The sequence below is a fragment of the Rhipicephalus sanguineus genome, chromosome 2 (genome assembly GCF_013339695.2).
Source record: "Rhipicephalus sanguineus isolate Rsan-2018 chromosome 2, BIME_Rsan_1.4, whole genome shotgun sequence".
Classification (NCBI taxonomy): Eukaryota; Metazoa; Arthropoda; class Arachnida; order Ixodida; family Ixodidae; genus Rhipicephalus; species Rhipicephalus sanguineus.
This window is the reverse complement of record NC_051177.1, coordinates 38,642,801-38,652,528: the sequence shown is the minus strand read 5'-3', so window position 1 is coordinate 38,652,528 and position 9,728 is coordinate 38,642,801. Positions and strand designations below refer to the sequence as shown.

The following is a 9,728-nucleotide window of genomic DNA, read 5'->3' as shown; positions in this document are numbered from 1 at the left end:
ACTGAGTTCGCATAGTACACGGGAGTCTCGCATTTCGCCTCCATCAGAATGCGACCGTCGCGGCCAGAACCATTCGGATCAGCAGCCGAGCGCCGTAAACCCTGGTGGACTCCCAAAAGGACGTAAAAAAATCAACTGTCAAACTGTCCAACAACTTCCACCACTTCGTTTCCAGTGACTGTCGCTCGGCACCTTCTTGAAGCACAGGTCAAGCGCCGTGTGTTATTCTCCTTTATTGAAAAAGACAGTTATGACGCAGTATATTGCTACCACATCTTGTTTACAGCCATGAACCCATAATGTACAACACCTTTCTGCAGAGTACGCACGAGAAACCGACCCGTAAACAACTTTGACATCGCTCTCAATGGAATCGAAACATCGCGAGTCGGACGCAGCCACTCCTGATTATGCCCAGCTAACTAGGCGCGACACATGTCAGCGTCGTGTCGCGTTAACCGCTTGGCATGTGTCAGGAGATCGCTTCCTTATTTCATAAAAGAAGAAAAAAACAGCAGTCTTTGAGTCGAACGCTTACTTCAGCTTCCCACTTCAGGTGTCGTGTTCCGCTCGCCGTCTTCTACGAATAGCATATTTTATCGAGTTAACCGAGCCATAAACTAGCGCGACAGGCTTTATCAAAGTCGGGGAAACAAACGATTTCTATTCCGTAAGCAAAAATGGCGGCGCGTAGTCCGATAAACATGCGAATAACAAGGAGCAGCGGCAAGAGAAGAAAACACGGAACAAAGCATGCCCCGTAACGGGAGACGTACAGCTTCCATCTGACATCGGGCTCACGAAATGCTCGGACCTCCTGAACGCACGGGTTTCCTCAGTTCGTTCGAGTTGTAGCAATCACAGCCTCGAGCAACACAAAGCCGAGCCGCCGACAGAAACAACAGGAGGCCAACGGGAGGGGAAACGTCCGGCCAATACGAACGTATATAAGGCAAGAGGGTGAGGGTGATTAGAAGGCGAGAGTATACGTGCCAAGAAACGCTTGTCTACACCCTCTCTCAAACTGGCCTTCTCGTTGACGTGCAGCGCCTTGCGGAAGCGGTTGGGCAGAGAACGTATGCTGATTGAGAGCGTGAAACAGAAGTGTATTCCCCCCTCCCTCCCTACAGCCCATCTCCTGCATAGCTCTCTGGTCTGTTCCGGCGAAGCGTATGGCCGCTAGAAATCACGTCACGCCCTGCGAAGGAAATAAAGAGCGCAGATGAGAGAAAGCACATGAGCTGCGCGACAGGCTGAACGTCGATCATTCGCGGGGTCCGACGACGTGCTCTCGCTGAATCCGACTCTCGAACGCGTGCAGGGGTATAGGCAACTACGCTGCTGCGTAGAGGTCTAGAAAACGCTGGCAAAAATGGCGATTGGATTCTGCGCGAGGTGCTCCGTTTTGACGATGCGTGAGTACCTTCTCCGTTCCCTCTCTCTTAATCTCTGCTATGTTTAACGTCAACTTGTGCCGACGTTAATTGCCTCCTGCGCAGCTGTATGCGAATGCGACGGGAAGGCGCTAACTTAACACGCGATGGTTTCCCAAACAAGTGCTCCAAAGTCTATACGCGTCAAAGAACTCATTTCGTGGCTGTAGCACGAAAAGCGTGACAGGCCACACTTTTTTGTCGTTAAGGGGATTAAAGTCATTGAGTTGCTGCAGCAGTCAAGCAGAAACTAGCCCATTTCGATGGCGCGTGCGACATCTCTGCGAGCCCGTTCACCATGCCTGCGGTTTCCCCCGAATCAGAGAAGTGAACAAAACTTTCGATAAATGTAGGCTTCTTTCTGACTGTATGAGCACTACGTAAGCATATTTTTCTATCACAACATACATTTCAAGCTCTAAATCAGCGCGTTAGAGCTTGCACAATGCACTTCCAAATAGCATTCATTGCCGGGATGCTGATAGCGCGTTCAATGATATACCATCGGCCACATCGCCGCGTATAACGTTACACAAAACAAACAATTTAAGTTTACATCTTTCCTTTCGAGTTCTCAATGAGTTATTTATATATTGGCGAAAAGTCGAACACTTTGAATGTTCCTTTAAATGTCCACAATCTCAGTTAACATTATTAAACTTGATCAAAAGGTAAGGACGCAACCTCGGGTTGCGTCCTTACGTTTTGATAACCAGCTAGCCCAACAACATGTTTTACTAAGCTACATTATTAAGCTTATTGACTTCAGCTGGCGGTGCAGGGATATCTTAATGCATCGCGGTTGTTATTTACCGAGTTACAAAAGTTTATGGGATATCTTGATGCAGCTAAGGGTAGATAAACAATAAACAAATGACACTACTAATAGTCAGGTCAGAAGTGGCGAGTTGTAGTCAGGAAGGAACATGTTAGAGGAAAGGCAGGGATGGCAATCAGTCTAGAAAAGCTGGTATGCTAACCTAGACTGGGGAAAAGGATAGGGGAGTTTCAAAGTTAGAGCTAGATAAAACAAATCGCAGCAACTATAGGTGTCATTCATCAATTTCCATTGACATAGTTGCAGTAAATTGTCAGACACATATTTTAGAACTTCACGTTGCATTTCCAGTGTTCGCATTGGCGGTATGCATCCCAGGGTTGTCTACAGCTCAGGGAATTCCTGGCTTGGGCGAAGCAATGAAAGCATGTATGTAACTGCATTCGTTTCATTTCATTTGAGACATACTTGAGACATCGTTTTGAAATGTAGTAGTTTTACTTCATAATTCTTGCTTATTTAGCGCTTTTGCATTGGGAAAAATGTTTACTTGATATTTATACAGCAATTACGAGTATTATTTATGCTGTGCCTGCCTACATTTTATTTCATATTCGGTGCTGTAGAGGAAATTCTCATTTTTCGTTGTTTTTTTCTTCGACACATGTACGAACAAAGAAAAGGACAACACTAGTATGAACTTTGTTGTCTACTCATTCACATCAGTTCCAAAATGAACGCTGCTCAATGAACTAATTTATAAATGTTTCCGTATAAAGTGCGTATTTACTGCCGGCTTAGCGCTACTTCCTTTATTCGTACCTAATGAATGTTGAATTATTCGTAGCTAATGAATATGAAATAACCCACTAAACGCTAACGCTACATTTTCCCAAAAAGTAATAAGGCATAAGAAAACGAGAACAACAGCAGCAAAGCCTTTTACTTGCACTTTTAGCTCTTCTGGTGACCCACATAGCTTAATGATGAAGCGTAATTATTGCTAGTTCTTTCTTACAACATAGTACGAGGGGGGGGGGGCTCAAATTACCGGAATTATTAAAATTATTTTATTGGCTTGGCCCGTTGCATTGTTTTATGAAAGTCTTGAGACACAATTGTTACTTAACGCTTATCCTAGATTTGTTTATCTTCATGATTAATTTTTTTGAATCTCTATGCTACAAAATACCGAAACGAAGGTTTAAGAGAACAGATTTTGCGTAATATCTGGTAATATAATAGTAAACGAAGGACACTTTAAGAACTTTAGAAATGGGATACCGCTGAGCGTGCGCACCAGACGTTTTATTTGTGCTAAACTATAATTTTACTTGGGCCTAAAAAAAAAACGTGCACGAGTTATTACTGATTGCTCGCCGCTGGTACGAGAGAGAGAGAGAGAGAGAAAGAGCAGAGGAAGGCAGGGAGGTTAACCAGAAGTTTGTATCCAGTATGCTACCCTGCACTGGGGTTGGGGAATAGGGGGTTGAAAGCGAGAGAGAGAAAATAAGGGAAAAAAAACAATCACAACCACATACACACACGAGAGCGTTCCGCTCAGAGGCGCTCTGACAGGCCAGTGGATCGCAGGAAGGCTAGTAGTGCTTGTAAAGCCTTCTTCTGCGACATTATGTCCGGACGATGGCGTAGTAGTCTTTCTTCTGATAGAGGCTGGTCGGCTAACTTGTTGAAAGCATGTCAAAGAGATTGTCTCTGTGTGCTATACTCCGGACAGTCACACAGAACATGTCCAATTGTTTCTTCGTCGCCGCAGTGTTCACAGGTGGTGGTGTCGGCCATCCCTATGCGGAACGCATACGCATGGGTAAACGCGACGCCCAGTCATAATCTACACAGAACGGTAGCGTCACCTCGGCGAAGTCTTGATGGTAGTCGAAGGCTTAACGTGGGAGCAAAGGAGTGTAGTCGTGCATGCATGAAATGTGGCTCATTCCAATTTGACATGGTGCGTTGGCGAGCGAGCAGGCGGAGCTTCCGAGCAGCGTCTGTCCTAGAAAGAGGTATCGACAGGTCGCGGTCCTGTGTATGGGCTGAACGGGCAGCTTGATCGGCCCGTTCATTGCCGATAATCCCACGACTTTGTGCCGCTCAAGGCGGCTTCATTGGGCGCTAGATTCTTACAGTTCGAGAGTTTCGGCAACATTCGAGAGTTTCGGCAAACTTGAATGTGAAACTTTGTCAAACGTTCTAACAAAAATTCCGTCAGATCGCAAAGTAGAACCTGGTAAATGCAGAAATCTTTAACTTATTCGATGATATTTAACTTATTCGACTTATTCGAATATGCTTTCGATTATACGAAAACATATTCTCTCACAGAAGGAAGATAATTTAAGGGCTCGTTTCTTCATTTCACACAACCTTAATGAAAACCAGCAGACAATGCAGCCAAGGAAGGCATAGGGGAGGTTATTTGTACTGTTTTAACGAGGGGCTCTAACACTCCCAAGTTTTCAATATCATAATTACTAAAATTGCCTTCGTTGTCTTCAATTGCCTTCAGTGTGGCTTTCATTAATATTCTCTAACAGGCAATCTCAATGGGATCGTGGAAATGGTCGAAAAATTCTCAGCGGCTTACTCTGCTTCGAGCTTCATAAGCTAAAGACGTCTTCGATAATATCGTAGAATAAATTTCACAGTTCTATGCGTATATTTAAGCGACATACTCAATATTCGAAATTAATATAATAGCCATCAGGTACCACTTCACACTAACCGACTCAGGAATAATTTTTTTCCCAACTTTTCAGTTCAGAAGATTCCAAGTAAGTACTGCATGTCATAAGTTCGGTTCCAGCTAGATTGACTTCGTATATACAGGCCGTTTTTTTTTTAGGAGCGAAGTACCTTAAGGCCGAGGCTTGTCCGTTGTGCGTTGTTGTCCGTGCTCACGGCACAGCACCGTCTAAAAACGAAACATCAGGTTTAACGATAGACGATAGACTAATATATCAATCATAACTGCGACGAAACAATACAAAACACCTGCAAGCACAAACCCTTTATACTAGACGGCGACTTCAACGTGCACATTATGGACCTTAGGACCTAGCTTTGTCGTCGACTCTCACTGTCGGCTGTCACGGTATTTAGAAAACCGTTGCTCTAATCGAAACATATATGCGTGTACGTGAATAAAAAGAAAGGTTTACAATAGACGAACATCAATAATAATTGTGACAGAACAATATAAAACACCTACAAGCACAAACCCTTTATACTAGTCGGTGACTTCAACGTAGGCATTACCTACCTTAGGACCTAGCTTTGTCGTCGACTCTTTATGTCACATTATGCCACTCAATTTACATTATATGGGGCAACGCTCGGGTAACGTACGGTTACTCACCCATACGATGCCCAGGGCCTCGCCTACTCGTCATGATTCATTATTTTTTTTTGGACTATACAGGTTCCTATGAGACTAAGGCTCCTGTCGTTTTCCCACACGAACGCTACGTCAAGGCGGACATACTTTGCCTCAGATGGAATGACACTGTCACGACTAATTAACAAAGCTTCGTTAATTACCTTTTTAATTATTGAGTTGAGGGCAGTCGTTTATATTACAAAGTTTTAGTGCATGACAATTTATTGCACACCCATTTTTTAGAAGTCACGAAATTCGCTCGTCATTCTAGATGTCCATCATCGAATATTCAGGGCCCCACGAGGTGCTCACCGAAATATGATCGCCACCACGCGATCTACATGCCATGCGTCTCTCGTTTGTAATGTCCAAATATGGCGAGTGGCCTTTTAGACGAACAACAAAGTTCAAATATTAGTCACTCCCTTCCAAGCCCCCCCCCCCTCCACCCCCCTCCCAAAAAAAGAAAAGAACAAAGCGTACAGACGCCAAGTTTTTGATGAATTCAAGTCTATCGCGTCGCAGGAGAGAGAGGGGGGGGGGGGCATTTCAAATTAGCCGACACGTGCCGTGATTTACGATGGCTGCCGCCTTGCGTATCAGGTACAACTTCTAAAAGACACAAAAAGTTGACTACGAAAAGGAAAAACAGGAAAGGCGCTTCATTATTATTTGGTCCACCGATAAAGGTAGCTCGTCTATTCTTATTCATTCTATCAATTAAACGCCAATTTAAGGATTCTACGGACTGTGGTAGCACGCTCATAATTTTTTCTTCATATTAGCTATTAACTCCACAAGAAGGTTCTCTGTACTCTCTCTATCAACATAATCTTTCCTGATATTTCTGTTGCGACACCTCAGTTATCCTAGGAAAAAAAGACTTCTAAGTATTGTGCGTAGGAAAGAAACAAAATATAGGAAAATGAATACAGACGTTCGTAGTAAACTTCAATATTGCCCGGGCGTTGCAAACTGAGTTAACTTCGGATAAACGCTGCGTACAGAGTCTAATCAACCTGCCAGCGAATTCCGCGATCAGTGAGCGGAACGGACGGGCCCCACGATGGTCTTATTAAGACGTGAACCTGCATAATGGCGCACTTTAAGCGCCTAATTACCTCATTTGCTTTGCTGGTTCCTGTGCGGAGATACATAGAAACTCGCCCAAGCGTTCCCCGGGTATCAAGGAATCGTGATATAAATATAGAGTGGACAAGGTTTCCTCTTTATTCCTTTCTCTTCAGAAGAATACCATAGTGCACGCAACTACTGAGATTTATTTTGTAACATTCGCTAGTGGTAGCAGCAGCAAAAATGCTTGAGAGCATTTTAATGATAACTGGCCTAGATTACTTGTCGCACGATTGTTTTTTAAACAAACAGCCGCCGAAATAACGAGAGAGGAGTTATGAAATGGGAAAGGTGAGGAAACAAACAACTTTGTGTTTTCCGAGTGTCTTCGCATGATGCTGTTGTAAGACAACTGTGTTTATATTTTATGTAATACTCCGTTGAATAATCGAAGCATTATAGGTGTGAACGAAGAGCATGGCCGGTTCACAACATTATGCAAAATTTGATCTTGTTCTCCTTGTCCTGCTACACGTACGTCGCTTCATTGAATAGCGAACGATTTCACTCATCTCTGACGTGTCATCTGTGTCTTCTAGTGGAGTTCATGCAAGTTCCACGACAGTTTATGGGTAAGCTTCAAGTTGTGCTTTTGATATTTCTCAAGCATGGCATACAATATAAGATCGCCATTAGCTTACCATTATTTGAAACGAGTGTACAATTTGGGGAAAAAAGGAAGCCACGAAAGAACTGGTGAATGAATAATGCCAAATGATTTTAAAACGTTGATGTATGTACAGAGTCGTCCACATTTAAGGTGAACACCACCTCATTCGCAATCAGCACCTCATAGAAGCTGGTGCACAATGATACCATCAGCATTAGGGTGTGCTATAAAACACGCAGTTGAATTACTGCGTTCAGAGTGGTAAACATTGCTTGTACGGGAAAGCGTTTGCTTCGAAGCTCGGAAATTGAGCTTACGAACACAGTCGAGTTGGTGTTCTAAATCTTGGGTGGCATTCGTGTTACATGCATCTTTTGCAATACTTTGCGAAAAACTAAACCACTACTGCGCATCGACTGCGTGCTAGAATCTATTAGAGCACAACTTTAATCCAAGGTACTCTTGTGAGATTTGGCACTTCTGTATTTTATTAATATATGATACTTGGTACCATAGCGTTTGAACACGCTTTGTAAACATTGCATCTTGATCAAGGTGCAAATTTCTCCACTTACGTGGTAACCGGTGTACCTCGCTTATTTTCCTGAAGGTTACAAGTTGGTTTAATAACTGAAGTAAAGTTTGCAGGAAATGATTCATTTGACATGAATTTGTCGTATTCTGTGCTCCGCTTCATGTAGTACCTTCATACTAACTTATGCCATTTTTTTCTTAAATGTCCCAGCTTTAGCGCGGTTATGCGATTATATCTCGAGCATCTGTGGGTTTTTTTTTGTGCACTCTTTCCTAGTTTTTCTTAATGTGACTTCACGTTAAGACTAGGTGTTTTACTTATGCATATGAGTTGGTTAACAGCAGTCTTATGATTTCTATTTTCACATCTGTGGACTACTCTGTGAAATGGAGTAGCCGATGCCAGTTTAAGGTGCATTACATCCTGAACATATTACTATAAACTTTAGGTGACTGCAGCATCTAGTTACAGCACGTACGTGATATCTCGGGCTCAATGTAAATTCATGTTGCAAATGGAAATTTTATAATATGCGTTGCCATTATTCCTAACATGAAATCACAAAAATATGCATTCTTAGCCGTCATTTAAACTAAAAGGTATATTGTGACCTATAATTATAAGTGCATTAGTGTTATAGTGTACAGGGTACACTCTAGGCACCGTCATTGCACGGAAGTTAGTCTACATTCGGCTCAATTACAACGCGATGGACGTCGTGGCTGTATTATTGTTCATTTGTGGTTGTTGTGTTGTTGTTGTGATGATGATTGTACAAGACCATGGCATCATGGAGACGTGCTGTGTACGCTGTGTGAGCATATAAATGACAGTCGATGAATATTTATTCGCCGCATTCTCGCTTGCAGGAATGATGAACATGCCGACAGCACAGCAGGAGCCACCCAAGGAAGCCGCACAAGCGAGGTCGGGCTAACGCGCCGGAAATGAAAGGTTGCCACAACGACAATCTAGTCTTCTATCACAAGGCATCATGGTGGCAGTGCAAAACTGCCATTGATAAAGAAAAAAACATGCATGGCTGATCCATTCGTCGTGGGAATCGGTATAACACAAAAGTGAAACGTATCTTCACAGAAGCTGTTGATTGTTTATTGTGCATTGAAATATGAGAGCTTGTATAAGGTATATTGGTGTTTGACAGCTATAGCACCGTTCGAGGTGGATGCACCCACGTTGACGCCTAGTGTCGCATCTCCATCCCGACGATTAACGCCCATTATCATGATTTGACCCTTGTGGTAGCTGAAACTGATAACATATGCTTGGATATAGCATATGGTGAATCCCGCGCAAAGATCAAGCACATAAACAGTGGTACTCGATATGCACCCCTTCAAAGCGTCGTCAATTGAGGAGAGAAACGGCAAGGCGCGTGCTCCCCAGTAATAGAGTAACCTGTGACTGTGTTGATGCATACACTACCACAGTGCACTTCGGAGACGCAGAGGTTCGTAGCTTGAGCCGTGAACGAGCGCAGGCGTTCCGCTGGCGTGTGTCTCGCTACAGCAAGGCTCTATATGTGCCCGTGGATGTCGTTGCCTTTCTTCGGCGCTAATTGCTGCAGTTCTATTAGTCGGTGCTATTGTACTCGACGCAGTAGGCGGCGAAGAAACTCCGTTGGTGCATGTGGAAGTTGCAGTACTCTAAGAACGAGCCGCCGCACGATAACACGAAGCAAAGGGCAAAGCACGTAACTTAACGTCTAGCGCGCATTCTCGATGCCAGCGCGGCCAGCGTTCCTTCGCTGGCATCGAGGCGCCCGAACTGTGTCTTCACCACGGAGGTCTTCACCGAATCGCTCCCTATCGACGCTCGTT

General features: G+C 43.9%; 1 long non-coding RNA gene across 1 annotated transcript; it reads left to right on the top strand.

Moving 5' to 3' along the window:
• The first annotated feature begins 1,149 nt into the window (after nt 1-1,149).
• Nucleotides 1,150-8,852, top strand: LOC119381152 (uncharacterized). Its single transcript, XR_007415256.1, has 4 exons — nt 1,150-1,415; nt 2,563-2,640; nt 7,282-7,314; nt 8,757-8,852. It is a non-coding gene; the product is annotated as an uncharacterized LOC119381152 (long non-coding RNA).
• The last annotated feature ends 876 nt before the right edge of the window (nt 8,853-9,728 follow it).